General features: G+C 43.2%; 1 protein-coding gene across 2 annotated transcripts in view; it reads right to left on the bottom strand.

Annotated features, from left to right (window-relative positions):
* The window catches only part of LOC139106264 (homeobox protein unc-4), a 111368-nt gene that overhangs the window by 58364 nt on the left and 35532 nt on the right, over positions 1-17472 (bottom strand). The window lies entirely within an intron of this gene.

The raw sequence follows: 17472 nt of genomic DNA, 5'->3' as shown, positions 1-17472 counted from the left end.
ACATTAAAAATGAGCATGAGGGTATTTCGATTTCTTTCCTCACTTTCTCACTTCGTTATCCCAGAAAATAATTGCGAGCGTGATCGGGTTTACGATAGAAAGTCTAAGCGGTGCCCATCGGAACTGACGGTTTAATTAATAAGATTTGATAAAAATGTGACGCGGCAATTTCAATCCGGCTAACTTTAGCTCCGAGAGTAATTCTATTAGGCGGCGGCGTAAAGGGTTGAGAGCGAAATAGAAGGAGCGTGGCCGACGAGGGGGTGGCAGGGGGATAAGGAGAGGGCAGAAAGAGAAACCGGCGAAGGCAGTGGCGGGGGTGGTACTGCCCTCTGGGGCACCCTCACGCTAACTGGCTGCGACTGTGGTACGGGCCCCTTTACGATTCCGACTTAATTTATGTATCATCCGAGAGTTAAGTAATTTCTCCTCACGAATTACCTCGGTCCTGCTGACTGAACGAGTTTCTCTTTCCTGCAGGATCGGCACGAGACGGAATTTCGGAAAGAAAAGAAGTCCGTCGCAAAATTCGATTCCGGTACTGACGAGTTAATTATTTCACTACCGAATTTCATATCGAATCTCCTCGCTCGTAGGATCGTTTAAGCGGACAGAATTTAATTTATCGAGAGTCTGAGAAAAGAAGTGCACCTATAGACCGAATTTTAAAAGGACTTGACGCGATAGCTAAAAAAAAAAAAAAATATAGAACGCGATACTTACATCAAAAATAAATTTTTATAAAATTAATAAACTTTGAGACAGAATTTTTAGATTTATTTCATAAATCTAAATTTTTTAAAGAACTCGTGCTAATTAGAAGAAACAGAAATAAAATGTAAAGTACGAACTGAATTAGAAATTCTGAATGGACCTTAATGAGATTAATAATTTTAAAACAAAAATTTAAATTACTTTATATATGTATCCCAAGTTCTCATACATATTTACATATATTTCGCATAATTACGCATAATTATATCCATTATAAAAAATTCTATCAATTAAATATTAATAAGTTCTTTGCTCTCTCTGTGTATTTAGATAATTGTTTTATTATTGTTGAGTATTTCTCCAATTTAGACGGGAGATAATCCAGTGGTATTTGAGCTGAATCGCGAAATTCAGCCGGGATATTAGCGTCAACGTTACAGGCCGAGATCTCGAGCCGCAGTGGAGCGGGACATGGAGGCGAGCGCGGCCGACTAATTAAAACGCGAGGAAAGTTTCGCGGCGCATGCGGCGGCGCGCCGAGGAAACGAGTTTAAATCTGTTTCAGAGCGGCTTCCAACGAGAGCGGGCGCCTTAGTGACTCCCTCGTGCGCCGTTTCCGCCGTGACTACACCCCCAGCACTTTATTACGAGTCTAATCTGTCTCGGCGCAAGGCGGCATCTCGCGCGCGGGAGGCAGGTATTTAACCCCGGAGCTAATTGCCTTGCTCTTGAGTTTCCTCAGGAAAGCGTGGACGTACACCGTCTTAAAGATGTTGACGGCAAGTAGGGTTCAAAGAAACCACACCCCCGTTCCGTCCACGCCACTCACGGATTCTAAACCAGATATGATCCTTCCCCGTTTTCTATTTATTCGCAATCAATAAAAAAACATAAAAACGTTGAAATAAATATCGCGGCTCCGTCAAAGAGAAAAATTTAAAAGCGAAAAAAGAATTAACACTCCAATTTATAATATTAATACAAGCGCTCAATATAATATTAATTAAATTACGTGTACCTATTAAGGTATCGTATATTCAGAGAGGAAGGTACACTCACCATCAGAAATGGCGTTCGTGATGCTGCGACGGTGGCTAGCGTACGTGATATTGGCGTGGTGTGCGTCGAATCTCACATGAAGCGCGCGCGTAGATGTATCGTGGAGCACCGGTCACCAAGGTCTGAGGGAGAACGCACTTTATTACACCTCCCCGTACTCGGCGGCCGAGAGAGAGGGAAATCACGTACGCCAGCCGCCGTCACCGCTCGCCGCAGCAAATGCCATATCTGCTTTTCAGTGTACATAAAAATTAAATATACTTCAGTTGCACGTACGGTTCTTATTTGGCACGCCACCCTTTACAGAAACGGTACTTGGAATAAACGAAACTGCCCGACGGTTTCGCAATCGAGCGCGCACCGTCGGCGGATATCGCTCACCTGCTGGATTAAGTTATTTAGGGCGTGACGCAACGTCCTTAAATGATTTAGGCATCGCGAGATCGAAATCAGAAATTGCTGATCTTCGAAATGATCCGCGGGACATATGGCGAACGCGGTACGGCCCGCTGCCCGTTTACGCTCGTAATTGCATCTTGCGCCAATGAGCAACGAATTACCAGGTAATATATTACCCCAAATTATAGGTGATAACCGGCGGGACATTACGGTCGCCACTTCGGCCAGATGGGTCGGTCGGCTGGCTGATCGGTTCTCGGTGGCGATCCACCACCGCCGCCGTTATACCGCGGCATATGGGTCTCGTTCCATAAATATTCCGCAGCTTCCTCTCGATTTCGCGCCCGCCCGAACGCGCCGCTCGAGAGAATGCGGGACTACTTATTAGTATTTATTGCGTTTTCGCGGTGGGCTGCGAGGTGCCGTAGAATCGGGGGAAAATACTTCCGCGACGTCCACTTAGGTACGTGGTGTGAAATTTTTACGCGAGGCCCGAAATACGCAAAACTCGTAAATGTTACAAATTCATAAATGTTAAACGCAAGATACATGACAAGGTAGGGGAAAGTAATTAACGCTGGAAAAAAAAATATTCGCGAAAGGGTAAATTTTGGGAGTAAATGGGAGCTCTCGTAAACTCGTCTTTGATGATTCACAAATTTATTATAAATTATCGCGATGGTCCATAAATTTCCCTCGGTAATCACTCACTTTTTCTGTTTTTATCTCCTTTTTTTTTTTTTTTTTCAATTTATTTACGCGAAGCGTGAAATAGCGCGTTTATTTCGCGACGATTATAGCACGCGGCTAATTTCCAACGAGCTTGAAACCACCCTTTACCCTCCCCTGCTCCTCGTTTCACCCCTGTCTCCCTCCCTCTCACCTTCCCCCGCGCATGGCTAACTTCGTTAATGTATAATCCCGCGCGACTCCCAGGGGCTGCGTCGGCGTGATATAAAATCAGTAAGCTTTAGTAAATTTCGTTTAAACAATCCGGTAAACAATTTTCCGGCGCTGTGCGCGGCTAAGTAACGGCACCCTGGTGGCACCTGTGCGCCTGTAACGCTACCTACCCTCTCGTTGTTCACCCCTATCGTCGACACTTTCTATTCCCATGCACCGCGCAGCTTCGCCTGAGGTCGGAGACATTACAGAATCGGATTTCGGAGGATAAGAATTGCAAAATGCTTTCTGCGAGGGTGTAATTTCAAGTAACGTCGCCTGAATTTATTAATTCCGTACGTAAGTAAAAAAAGAAAAGATAGACAAATATATAAATAAAACTGTATTTCGATTCTTAAATCGATTTATGGTCGACAAAATATAAAACTCCGTTTTGTTTTAACAAAAAAAAAAAAGAAAAAAAAAAAAAAACGTCAATCCCGGCGTCAGTAAACTACGATTAACCATGCTTGAAGTATACTTCGATCATCTTCGACGCGCAAGTAGTAAATCGCGACGCGGGCGACGGTGTCAAAAAATTCCCCGATACCTCAATCTAATACCGACAGGATCGAGCGGCACCGCTGAAAGGTACGGCACATCGTTTCTAATTTTCACGGTGACAGATTTGAAGGCAGTGGATTTGTAGGGGGTTGGCATGGGAGAGGTCGGAGGTCGGGAGCTGACCGGGACGCTACGTTTTGGGACTTTCCGATGAAATATCGATGCGTCATCGATACACGTAATATACATCCGGCCGAGGCCGGATATACAGAGCGCGCCTGCTGATGCATTTTCATCATAAATAACGGATGCAACGGCGAATAAATAAATGCCGGCGTGATCACCGTAACTCACAATTATGGCGGCTCGGTTTTCGCGCCGATAGCGCGCCGGGAGCGGGCGGGCCGCTACGCCCGTCACTTTTAATTTCGCGACCGAACCGTTTGACACGTTTTGATCTGCAATTTATGGCCGCGTTCGATATTTCCCGGGAGAGTCGCCCCCGATGATTTGTGCTCTTTTCTGCGGAATTTTAAGCCGCTGCTGATCGAACAACGAGCCGCGCTTACGCCATAACGATACCGTTTAGTGATATATGCATTTAACTCGCGAGTGTGCCGCGCGGGCGTCATGTGTTTCAGCTAAAAGATTACCTTTCTTGCGGTAAAATATTATCTGGCGCTGCTTAAGATAAATCTTTTTTCTCTCTCTCTCTCTCTCTCTCTCTCTTTCTTTTCAATCCCGAAGGAAACGCATAGAGACGGCGTAAATATATAATTTGTAAGACTTGCTCTGAACTGAGTAATTATAAATTACTGGAAACTTTTATAACTTTGATTCTATAAAGAACAGAATTAATCTAAAAAAAAATATCAGCATTGTAAGTAATTCATTCTATTATGTAAGATTACTACCTAATAAAAATTTTTTTAACAAAAGTGTTATATTTTTTTTTTTTTTTTCTTTTGGCTGCTATAATATGCAATATATGTATTACACTTTTTTGCCAACATTTTCTTCAGAGTATTCTTTATAAACTATAATTTAAGATACTTTACAAACGACAGATTTATCATTTTAATTTATTTTATAATGTCTGCTTATAATCAAGCGATATTGCCTTCGCGGTGTGTCGCGTCCCTTGATTCTCTATGCAATTATCGCGCTTTCTTCCTTTCGCTCGTGATGCGCGAGGACTTAATTCAACTTAATCGTTAGGAGGCTTCAACCGCGCGCGATTGACGTCGCGGGAATCCTGTTATCCCACTTTGAAATCCGCGTTATCTCTCGCGCAGGATCGCCGCGATCGTCCAGGATGGACAGATGGCCGCCGGTCCCGGCAAGGACCAATGACAGGTTGGTCCTGGACACCAGCAGCATTTCGTGGTTCATTTGCGGTACCCAGGGGTGCCATCTATTATCGAGGGTCAGCCGAAGTCGGTTTTCCCCCCCGTCCCGAAAGAGAACGGAAACCCCGGTGGGGCGGGAAGGGCAGGGGGAGAGAGAGAGAGAGAGAGAGAGAGCGAGCGTACAGGGGTCGTGCTCGAAAATCTATACACGGAACGTGAGGGGGTTGTTTACACGGAGGAAGGGCGAGTCGATTTAATTCGGTGATGATTTTTTAACGAGACGAGCTGCGCGCGACACCTCAGAGACCGGCCGTGATTTACGGCGCCGGTCCTACCGCCAGGCGGAAAGGACGAAGGAGCGCGAACGTTGCGTGATGAATAAAGCGCGGATTGAGAGTGGTGCGACTAACGCGATGGAAAACGATGCGTGCGAAATGTGCGGCGCCGAGATGCGCGTCTCCCACACGAGTAATTTCGCGCGCCCGCGTCTTTCTTATTGCCACCTGGTATTATTTCCTTATTTCATCGCGGCAAGAAATATACGGCGTACAGGGAGACAGTCATTTATCATCGTAATAATACGCCGAATTCATTCGCTCCGTTGTTGAACACGCGCATTAATTATTTCTTCGATACTATATGTATACATACCTACATGCAACATTATAGTTTTTTTTTTTTTTTTTTTTTTTTAAACAACAAGCTGAAAGCACGAAGGAATAACTTTTTCACGAAAAAGTGAACGTTGTTGGAATCTGAAATTTCTTCAAACTGTTTAGGAAGCTGCGGCGAACGAGCAGCTGGATCGAATGGAAAGGCTGAACAGATCGTGCGGAGACACTGCGATTCTAAACGCGCCAAATGGCACACCGTCGGATAATCGAGCGTGAAATTTGAAAATTTTCATTATTGCCGGACACGTTAGCCTTCCGCCTGACTAAGCGCGAAATGGAATTTCGAATACTGCACTTCGCGTGCGCAGACCGCCGTAACGCGCTCTGTTTAATGAGTTAATGCTGATGATGACAAGTGGCATGTCCACGTTAAGCGATATTTTTCGGACCCTTCCAAGCTAATTCTTCAAAAATTTATTTCACAACCAAGTAATACAATTATTATTACTTAATTATTATTTATTATTTTAAAACATCCAATATACTTTTGCTGCTCAAACGCACATATTAAAAAGTTAGAAATATTCGCTAAAAAATTATTATTAAACTTTCAAATAAACCTTTTTTTTTTAATATAATTTATAATGGTTTTTAATAAAGCGAGACATTATTATCATTTAACGAGTACTTGCTTCTATAATTGCTTCCAATATTAATATTAATAACGATATTAATAATATTAAACAACAATATTAACATTATTGATAATAATATTAAATAAAATTATCCTTATTCAAAGAAATTCATAATGACAGAGTTAATTTCGGAAAATTATGCCGCGCAAGACGCTTAATAATTAAATCGACAGTCTGCGTTTTACTTGTTCGTTTGTTAAACTTGGAAATAATCCATCGATAAGTACAGAGCACAAGAATGAAACAGGGATGAGGTCGATGCCGCGTTAGCTAGCGTTAAATTAGAACGGCCACATCGGCAAAGAGCACAAAGAGAAAGAACGGCAAAAGGGGAAGGGTAAAGCAGGGAGAAGAGAAAGAGCACGGAGTTTCAAATATTTAAAGCTACCGCCGAAAATTTCCAAGTGGCTCGTTTCGATGAAAGTTTCCTCGTTAAGGGGCCTCGAAGTGCACCCCCTCGCCTTAGATCTGTTAAAACCTTAACGTTCAACTGCCGTTGAGAAGATGGTGGGTAATCGAAAGCGAGTGACGATGTTTCGAGTGAAAAATTTACCCGCAAACACTTTTGGACATTTTAACATTCGCTCGTAAGTTCATTAGCCACGTCCCCGACGATTAAAGCGCCTACGCGGACCGGAGAACAAGAAGAAAGTTTTCGACAGTTTTCACAACTCTCTCGGGAAAGTATGAACAAATCTTTTCCTTTTAATTTCAACGGTACGCGCACAAAGATGTAATTTTTCTTTTTCTTTTTTTTTAATTTGTAATTAATTTTAATGAAGCTCGATATATTCCCGTTCGACCTTCTCAAAATGTAAAATTTTTCTGAATCACCTTTCTCAAAAACTACATAAAATCCAACGCACCTAACTTAATTTTACGGCTATCGGGAATACTCACGGCGTAGAGTCTTTATAATGTAGCTCACGTGCAAACGAATGTTCCGTGTATTCATATATAATATAAATAAGAAGTTATGTATATCGTGTACGTATTACTTTCGTGCAATTTTTACGCGGCGAAGCAAATGCATCCTACGTAGCACGAATACGCGATCGCGGGATTAAGGATTAATGGGGGTTGCATTTACAGAAATAATTTTTTAGCTTTGAAGCCGCCTGATTAAATTGATTAACGCTAAATAAATTAGATCGAACAGCTGCGTCTTCGAAGCGACAGGGTTAGCATTAGTAGACTCGCATCGGTCCCTCTCTCTCGCGCCTGTCGTCTATCGGTTTCTCCGATCATCCTTCTCTCTCGCCTCCGTCCGCTTCTTCCACGGGCCCTTTTTTACTCTCCGCCCTTTCGTGCTCGCCGCCGCCGGCGGGCGTTTCATTAATCTCGCGTCTCTCAATTTATTTTTGCGTCTTGTTAGGTGCCGGCTTCGCTCTCAGGTGTTTACGTCTCACTCGAATGGAACGCGCGATCTTGACTCGAGTGATAATGGAACGGGGAGGGCACGAGGGGCGCTATGAAGTGGTAACCTTCAAAGAGAACCGCGTAAATCGAGAATCCGTGAAAAACCAACAAGAATTTCCTCTCTCGAAGTACGAAGTCAAATTTCCACTGGACCAGTTGTCGAGCTACGCTCGAAACGGCGAACAAAGATTCGATTAAATCCGGAGATAGTGTAATTAACATCCGATCATCAGAGATGTCTCGTAACGCGATGTGGCGACTGATCAAAAACAGTCACCTTATCGTTTCCATCGATCTTTCTACTTGACTTGGCCGGGACAAGTCCCGCAGGACCGCAACGGGGGGATTTGCCGGGCTAGCTGACGTGTTCCGAGCCGACAGAACCCCTGCGCGTGCTGTGGGTGCGAACTTATTGTTCAACAGACCCCACTTAGGGTGTATTTAGTAGTTCTTTCATGTAAATATATTACATTTCTATCAAAAGAAAAAAAAAGAAAAAAAAAGAGATTAATAAATCCCTCGATAAATCCTTTAAAAATATTTCCGCGCTTATAATAATCTCCTATAATTTCGACACACATGATAAGTAAATCTCGACCATTTCGTGGCGATAAAAAAAACTGCAATATTGATGATATACCTTGTTGCAAATATCACGGGCTTATAGATTGTTGCGTAAAATTTCTAGGGAAATAACACGAGAATTTCCGTCAACGACAAGTTATCGTTTCGGCCACCAAGCGGAACCAGTTCTTCCCTCTTTTGTCCACCGCGATCGACCCCTGTGCTCCGGAAGACTGACGGGGCGCTTGGTGACACCAATCGGTCCCCGAATACTCCCGGGATCGCGCGCTGACAAAGCGATGTTCGCGCGTCAGCCCTTTGTCGCTTCTACCAGATCCTATGAAGTTCCTCGTGGTGGTTCTCGCATCGCGTAATAATTCCGTCCTCCCGGGAGACCGAGTCGGGGTGCCTGCCCGATCAGTCAGTTTCAATCGGACAAGATTTCGCGAGATTTCGCGAACGAATGTATATTAACAATTAAACGGTACACGAAGTCAAACCGCGCGGAGTTTTTTTGCAGGTAATTCGTTAAATGCAACGTCAATCGCAATAAACAACAAAACCAGCCAAGTGCACTTCATTGAAGACACATCAGTTTAAATTAATCTTATTTCGCTACCCAGCCACCATCTCGTTCTCTCCCCAAATGATTCCGGGCAACGGAGTGTAAATCAGATCGCGATAATTTAAGCTGGCGCAATTATGTTGCGAAAAATTAATAGCGGGCGATATTCTTTACGTAGGAAAAGACCGAAAACAAGAAGCTCGCGCGAAAAAGAGGTTCTCCCTGACGCGGATCAGCTGTCCTTCGGCCGCGCGCGCGGCGGCTCCCTTGGCAGGAGGAAAATTAGGTGGCGGATTCGCCAGCGTCGATCGGAGATGCCCGTCACGAATTAGCATTTATATCACCGCGGCACTATAACCACGTGGAAATGGAATATCCAGAACGCCGTGATGGAGATTCAGCCTGTCTTTCCGCGGTGAATTAATACGTCCGCTTTCGCGCCATGCGAATCCCATGCGCGCGATACGCCCTGTTCTATTAATTTTCGTCGTTTTCTGTTCTCGTAAAAAAAAAAAAGAAAAGTTTTGTCGAGAAATTCATAAAAATTTATAACTACAAAAATATAAACTCAATCTCGCGTCAATTTTTAGCTAGCAGACAACTCTGAGAACGGAACTTTAGTAAAATCTCACTTTCCATTTATCTTTCCTTCAGAAAGACTGCAAAAAAATTATTGAATCTCTTGAGTTGATTAAATCTCGTTACTAGACGTTACGTGTTTTTTTATTTTTTTTTTTTTAAAGATTTTACATACCTATATAATATTTTTAAATTAACACCTTTTTTTTATTTTCAGACTCAAGCGTTCTACTTTTGTCAATCATATAATTTATTTTTATATTTACTAAAAAAAAAAAAAAATAATAATAAAATTAATTGCTAGTAATGTATTTTATTTCGTGTTTCGCTATTTGTAGATTTAACGAAGGAATCTGAAGGATTCGATTTCCAGATCGATTTTTCATTACGTGCATTGCACTTGTGCGCGATATCGTCAATTTATATCTGATGTAAAGAAGGGAAGAGGGGAAGATTATCCGTGTACCAATATTATACCCGAGACGATCTTAATACGAGGCGTATCAATGACACCTTACGCAGAAGGCACTTCAGGTATACCGCGCACGTATCCGCGCCGGCCTATTACGAAGGTACGGCACGATCCGGTTGTATTGCGTGGTATTAATTACAACCATTAGTCACGGTGTCCGTGAATTACGGCGAAGCCTGCAATTTCGGCCGCTCGATAATCATCGTGCGATCCGCCCGATACTTCTTCGACTTCGCGGGGCAAAAGTTTCTCCGTGGCAAGTTAATTAGCCGCAATACTGTTTACATTGTTGGACTGTTTCCTGTCACAGCTACCTACCAGAAATTCTAATAACAAGGAGCAATCCTAAAAGTCGCATCTCGCCTCTAAAAAGGCAATTTTTTTTGTAACGAACGAGACAGATTTTCGACGCTGAGTTTAAATCGACTAAGATCATAAATAAAACTACGCGGCGCTTAATCTAAATACTCAAAGATGCTAGAACTCGGTAAAATAATTTCGAGACGCTAGAATTTAAAAATTCATGAATCTGAAGATGCAGAAAATTCTAAAAACGCTTAATAAATTTAAAACGCATTGCAATTGAGAATTCGAGAAGAAAAAACAGGCCAGCGATCTTTACGATTTTAGGAATTCAAGTTTGAAGACTTTTTATAAAATACCTACGTAGATTTATGATTTAAAGGGGCATGCAAATCCATCACTTGTAATGCCATATTATTTAAGACTGTTTCACGCACCGTGCACATGAAGCGACAAAGAATCCTTCCGTTTCACGCCAATGCTCGCATTGATAGGGCAAAGACACGCCCCATATTCCCTAGATCGCCCCACTATTCACGCACGTCAGCTACTTCAAATTGCAAAGTGAGGCGAAAAATGCAATACTTCGAAATATGGTGGTGGACAATTTTTCTACACGCGAGCTTCCTGTGCGCGCAGGAAATCGTTTTGCTGCTTTCTTTCATTAGAAAAGCCAAGCCAGAAATAAATTTCAGTTTTAATTCACACATTCGTGTTTTAACTCCGTACAACTTTCGACGCGGTAAAAATTTAACTTTATTTAGACAAAGAGCCTGAAGACAGCGACGTCACATCGCTCTTCTTTATACGGAGTAATTTATTAACAACGTAGACGCCTTTCTTGCCTCGTGCACGCTTTATTTGTCTGCTATCGCGTCGTTCGACGGAGTCTCGCGCTGTGGTCAAAGGAACTCGAACACGCGTACGCGAGTGAAAAACCGCCGCGCCGTTAGTAATCCATTGCGTAGTTCTGTCTAATAAATAAAAGTGACGCCGATACACGCCGCTCTCGCGCAGTTTATCAAGATAATTACGGCGATAAAGCTGTTTCCAGCGCGTCGACTTTCGCACGTATTATAATTACGATTCGTCCGAGCCGCGGCTCGTTCCCGTTCTCCTGTCGCACGTCGGTTCGTCGAGGCGAAGTAGAGTGACGTTGAAGAAACGCGACGCAATGCGGTACGCATCCTCCGGTACGCTCGCTCTCTTCTCGCGGCGGGGCCCTTCTCTACTCCGGCGTTGTTTATGTTGTTGCCACCGATTTCATCGCAAATTATATCGCGGCGAAACGAACGCCCGCTAATTACATTGCTGCCCACCACCATAAATCACGCGATGCGTATAGTTTATAGCCGCGCGTAGCGCAGCGCGGCTCGCACCCCGCGCGTTTGCAGAATCCGGCGTGCCCGTGAAAAGCCGGGGGACGGTCTCTAGGATCGGAATCGAGGCTGCGATCCATCGATCATTCCGAACTCACGCTTCCACCCAATTAGAACCGCTAATGAAGCTGCGTCGCGCGTACTACGATTGATATACACTCGCGCGAACCGTAAACGGATCCGTTATGTTGCGCCACGCGTAGTCACGCTGACGATTTTTCTCGGTCGTGATATATTTTAATTCAACCGCGCCCTGTTATTTCTTTCACTCGAATACCGTTTTGCGCGCTGGTTGTACTTTCAAATTAATTATTTAACTTAACAAAGTCTTAATTCGACGGGTATATTTATACTTTTCCAGCGAAATAGCTTTGGAATTATTCCGTACTAAGTTTTACTTTTTTACGTTAATCGCGTCACTATGTGACATAATAAAACAGTTAATTAGTGTGCGCAGTGAAGACTAGATAAGCTAGAGGTGATATAAACGTATTTAAGAAAACAATAACGAAAACTATTTTCAGACGATGAAATAATATACGAGCAGTTAATTTTGACGAGAAGCCGGTATCGATGCGTTCCCGACGAACGCCAGGCACATCCCTAGCCGAGCCCGAGCGCCGGAAGTGGGTCGCAAGGCGGAAGGATACGGAAACTGAAAAATCAAGCCGGCCGGGTCCGAGTGGCGGGGGTAATAACGCGAAATTAGCGGCTAATATCGGATCGATGCGGCCCGCCGACGTCGCGGCCGTTCCAGGAGAGTGTTAATAAAAACGAAACGTTTTCGGAGCAGAGCGGAGCGAAGCGAAGCGTCGCGACGTCCGCACGGGCCCGAGCGGAAGAGGCGGATCCTGCGAGAGCGAGAACTTCTTGGAGCGACTTTCGCTCCGCCTACGCCTCTTTCCCTTCCATATTCCTCCCCCCTCCCCCTCTGTTGAATGAAGTAGGGGTAGCGCGCCCTTTCACCCTTCCTTCCTCCACCGAGCGGCGGAGGACAGTTTCGATTGCCAGCCAGACGAGGAGGCGAGCGGTGGTTCTCGTTGCCATGGAAACCGACGAAAAGCGTCGCCCGGGATTGTTCGAAACAATTATCCGGCGCTCAATTCTGCTCGTAGCCGCGCGCTGCGTATCTCCTCTTTCTCTTTCATTCTCTCTCACGAACGTCGCGCCGGCTCGCAAATCGTTTACGCGAATAAAAATTCCCCAACGACGACACACCGCGTGGCTGGCGTCGTTGTCGATGGCAAATTGTTTCTAAGACGGTCGGCTACGGCCAATTTGTGCACCTAGCATTTTGCAAATGTCAGTACTTTATCTGTGATTTATATTATTAGCGAGATTAAGAGGCTTAGCGCCGATGTCGAGTATTATAAATGTATGAATTGGCTGGACCTCATGAATTATTTTGCGAATAATTTGTATAGGAGTAACAAGCGACCGAGCGAGCCTGATCGATTAATTGATACACAAATAAAATGGAAATTACCTGGCTAAACATTTCCCAACATTTATCGACAAACATATGAACCCACCCGATAATTATTTTTTAATACAAAACGTAAGATTAGAAATTGACAGTTAAGTACTAAATCTAGTTTTTAAAACCTGATAATTATAAAGTTTTTTTTTAATAATTATTTTAGTTAAACAAAGATAGAAACGAAACTACTAGTGTGAAGCTAGAAAATCAAGTAATTTTAAGATAAATTGTAATCAGATTTTTTTTTTTAATAAAACTCCGGTATTTTTATACAATTTCATCGCTCGTACTTTTTCATCGTTTTCCTTTCACGAATCAGCCATCGCGACACGATGTATTCCCCTTGCCAGCAAAAGTTGAAGGAGCGAAAAGCAGATTCAGAATCATACGTAGGAGCTCGCGTGGTTAAGGCACCGCGATTCGGGCAAATGTGTTTCACGCTCCGCTAAGCGACGACTCGATTGGAGATCAGAAAGATGTGCGGCGGCACACGACTGCCTCTTTCGAATATAAAACCGTGCATACAACCGAAATGAAAAATACCGTACATTCGCCGCAGAATTTTTTTTCACGAGCTTTTTATCACCGAGATTATATCGCTATGGCGAATTAGATCGCACCGACCACTGATATCGAGAGATAAATATCACGCATTTGAGCAATTTCGTATTGAGGTACAAAAAATATTTCATTTCGCGTCGTTTAAATCCATTATTTAATATATGCGAAATATTTGTAAAGTCAACAAATCAAAACCGGACAATTAACAATTAATATGATAATTAGCACAATCAAATAAAAGAATCGTATGATAAATTGGATTGCAACTTTGTCCCAATTTTATATTACATTTATATAAATCTCTATGTATAAATATTTTAGAAAAGGACGAAAATTTTGCAAGGAATTTTGATGCAGGTTTTCTATCGGAACTGTACAAAGCAGTGCCTCGGTTATTTTCGCGTATATCCAGACATCGTTTCCGCATCACGTCTTCGCTATTCGCTTCGGTTCACGTGGAAATAAATATGCACTTCTTATCGTTTCTAGCCAACCGATCAAAGAGCAATGATCCTGGAAGTATCACATTGGGCATCCGACGTAGGATGGGCGGCGAAAATATTTGCAGGAACTACGCCTTCGATTACAATTCGTAAGCAGGAATATAAGAACGAGATAAATTTTGATCCACGAAATAACTCGCCCGCGCTCGAAATTAATACTAAGCGAACGATAGAAATTCACAGATAACGAGACTTTTATCGAGATTAATTTATTTTTATCCTAGACCTGCAGATAAAGAATCGTACGTTTTGAAAATAATTACGACTGATAACTGAATTTAAAAACAATCAATTTTATTACGCGTCTTATTTTTAAACACGCCGAGCGCGAAAGAGATTTTTATTTTTCAAGAAAGGGGAGAAGAGGAGTATAAAAAAAACTCAAAATTGCATCAAATCTTTTAAAAGCAGTTGGACGAGACGTGCCAATAACGTGCGAATGCAGTCTTCCAACTTGTTATTAAGTTCTCGGGCGATCGATCGGTCGATCGCCATTTCGACGATGTTAAACACTTACGCGGGCCGTTTGTGCGCGATACGCGGACGGCGATTAATTATCGGTCCCGCCGTAATCCGGCCGAGTTTAAATGTCGAATCGGGGCTTCCTGAATCGCGCGCGCGCACCATCGGACGGTGGTGCGTGATTTGTGGTGAACGTTTAGAGGACGAAATTGCGAGCCGCGCGACCGAGCAGGATCGACTCCGCGCCGAGGTGATTAGACGTTATTGATGCCGCGAGATCTGCACGGCGGACGCCAATGAGCTAACTAAATCATTCCGAGCACCGCGAAAATCGAGAATTCCCGGAGGATTTCTTTGCCCGTGAATTTCGGTGAACCGATAAATATTTCGTTTCCTGTCGATAAAAAATTCTATCGCGATACGACGAAGTAACGCATGAAATAAGTATAAAATTATTTATAAGCTAAACAATTATTTCCCGATAGTTGTAGTGATTTTTAAAATTTTCTCCTAAATTCTTTTTATACATTTTATAATTTTAAATATAATAATTAAATAAAATCTTTACAGCGCACTGATTACGAGATTTAAACGAAAAGAAGCGAGGAAGAAAGAAGAAAGTTGCTTATCAAGCACGGAAAGTCTGCTATACATATAGCGCCTATCAAATGGCGATAAAGTAACAAGATATTAATTGAATATTAAAAAACGCACACAATAAATGTTCTAGCAACACGTGCATGCCCTCGTGTTTTTGTACTTGTGTACTGACACGCGTATGTATGTAGAGCAAGATCTTAAGTAGATAATAACGCTACGATCTATCCTTACGTAAAACGTTTTATTTATGTCAGAATCAATACCTTAATATAATTACGTTTCAGTGGCAAACGAGAGTATGACTCGCGATATGAAACTCGGCTGGAGGACGTAATATAAAGTTGGAATCTTCCTAAGTTAAGATTGTTCCCGAGTTCGCGTCTACATGTTTCGAATTCGTCGAAAGGTCTTGAATTATTAGATTATTAGATTTATTGCCTTGTCCGCGCATTAAGCGGGCATTTATCTCGTCGACGCTTCCGTCATTATTTCAACGTTATTTCGTCGCCATTTCCGGCACACGCTTAAACAAGAATTACGAGTGGTACGTTAGTGATCCTCATTCTTCTTTCTCGTTGTAAACCATTCGAACGAATTGGAATCATAAGTGCTCGCTGACGTATGAACACCGTGAAACATAAAGTAGCACGCACACTGCTCTTTAAGTTAATTTTTGCTTCGTAAAGTTCAACGACCGAATGCATCAAATAGAATTGAAAAGTCTCATAAAATATTAAAAACTGTTTTTTCTTTTTCTTTTTTTTTAACATTTCCTTCACATTAATAACTCCGTCAAAATAAAAAGTTACGAAACATACAAGATATAACGCAAATTATACTTTATCAACAGCGATGTTTAATTTACAATTTCAAATTAATTAAGCCAAATATTTAATTAAACGAAATAAATTAAAGTCAGCATAAAGTAAGGGATTCTGACGATTTGAAAATATTAAACTGGCATATAAAATCGAGAGAGACATCCAGAAATCTATGGTAAAGGAAGTGTCGTCTTAACGAAAGATATTGTGCCGTAAATACCGATGCTTTATAGAGAACGCAGCCCATGGTATGAGAAACTGTTCCGATCATAAGTAGATCGGCTGATCGTTGCAGGGCGAGGATGCCGAAGGGCTCGGAAGCAGATCGAACGAAGCCACCGCCCCGCATCGGATCGATCGGAATTAATCGGACCCGCGCGCGGAACGGAGGTGAGAAGGGCGCCGCGGGGGGCTGGGATTTCTAACGATTTAATTCCAGGACGAGTTTCCATCGTCGCGCGCTCGACAACCGTAGAATCTCCCATTCGGTTCTCTGCCCGCGCCGGCTGCGCTGGCTGCCGGGCACGTTCGATCCCGGGATAAGTCGAGGACGCCGTGGCGGCGGCCATTAGTAACCGAATTAATTAGGCGAATCGGTAGCGGTTGCGATGCAGTTACAATTAATCCGCGGCGCCGTTCCGCACGCCGTAATTATCGCGGAGATGCCTGCGATACCTGGACGCTGAAACGGCGGCGGAACATAGGTAGATACTCGGGGCTTGCGATATCGATTCATCTTGGATATTGGTTTCCGACGCGCCGTTCGGACCGAATAATAATATCTTTTTCCATAAAATTCCCGGGCCGCCGAGATAGCTTCGCGGACGTTAAAGTGTGTATACAACTGAGCGAACAAATGCAGCGGATAACGTTCGGTATGTTATTTTTGTAGCGATCTATAGCCTTTTTTATTTCGCAAAGCGTGAGAATTCGCATTAAAATATCTACATTGTATTTATTAACTTTGTCGTTAAACTTCTTGCTATTTTTATTCCTTTCGGGGCTTAACGTTGATAGATCTACTTTTTAATTTCGCGGGCATATCAATGCCGGTGGATCTCGTCGCGATTGTCCTGTCGTACAACGTCAGGGGAAGAGAAAGAAAGGGAAGGACAGATTGCGTGCGGGGCCGCTTAGCCCTATAATTTTTAGCATCTTTGACTCCTTTCGGAACGGGCCTTTTGGCTTTCGCTGCGTTTCCTTGAATGCGTCACGGTGCTCTCGCACGATGCTAATCGATTCTTCACAGCATCCACGAGACGCCGAAATGAGCACCGGTCTCCGATCTCAGCGAGGAAGCGGCCAGGACGCGAACGAACAAAACCGTCGAGATGAGGATTGCCTCAATTACGGGAATAAGAAAGACGCGCGAGTATCGAGCGGGGATCCGTAAAGGAACGAGCGTCGAAATAAATTGATAGAGTTGTATCATAAGAAGGGATTAGATTGCACTTAAAAGCGGTGATTCCGCCCGAGTCCGAGATAAGA

This window comes from Cardiocondyla obscurior, linkage group LG10 (assembly GCF_019399895.1).
Source record: "Cardiocondyla obscurior isolate alpha-2009 linkage group LG10, Cobs3.1, whole genome shotgun sequence".
Taxonomy (NCBI): Eukaryota; Metazoa; Arthropoda; class Insecta; order Hymenoptera; family Formicidae; genus Cardiocondyla; species Cardiocondyla obscurior.
This window is presented reverse-complemented; position numbering and strand designations above follow the sequence as displayed.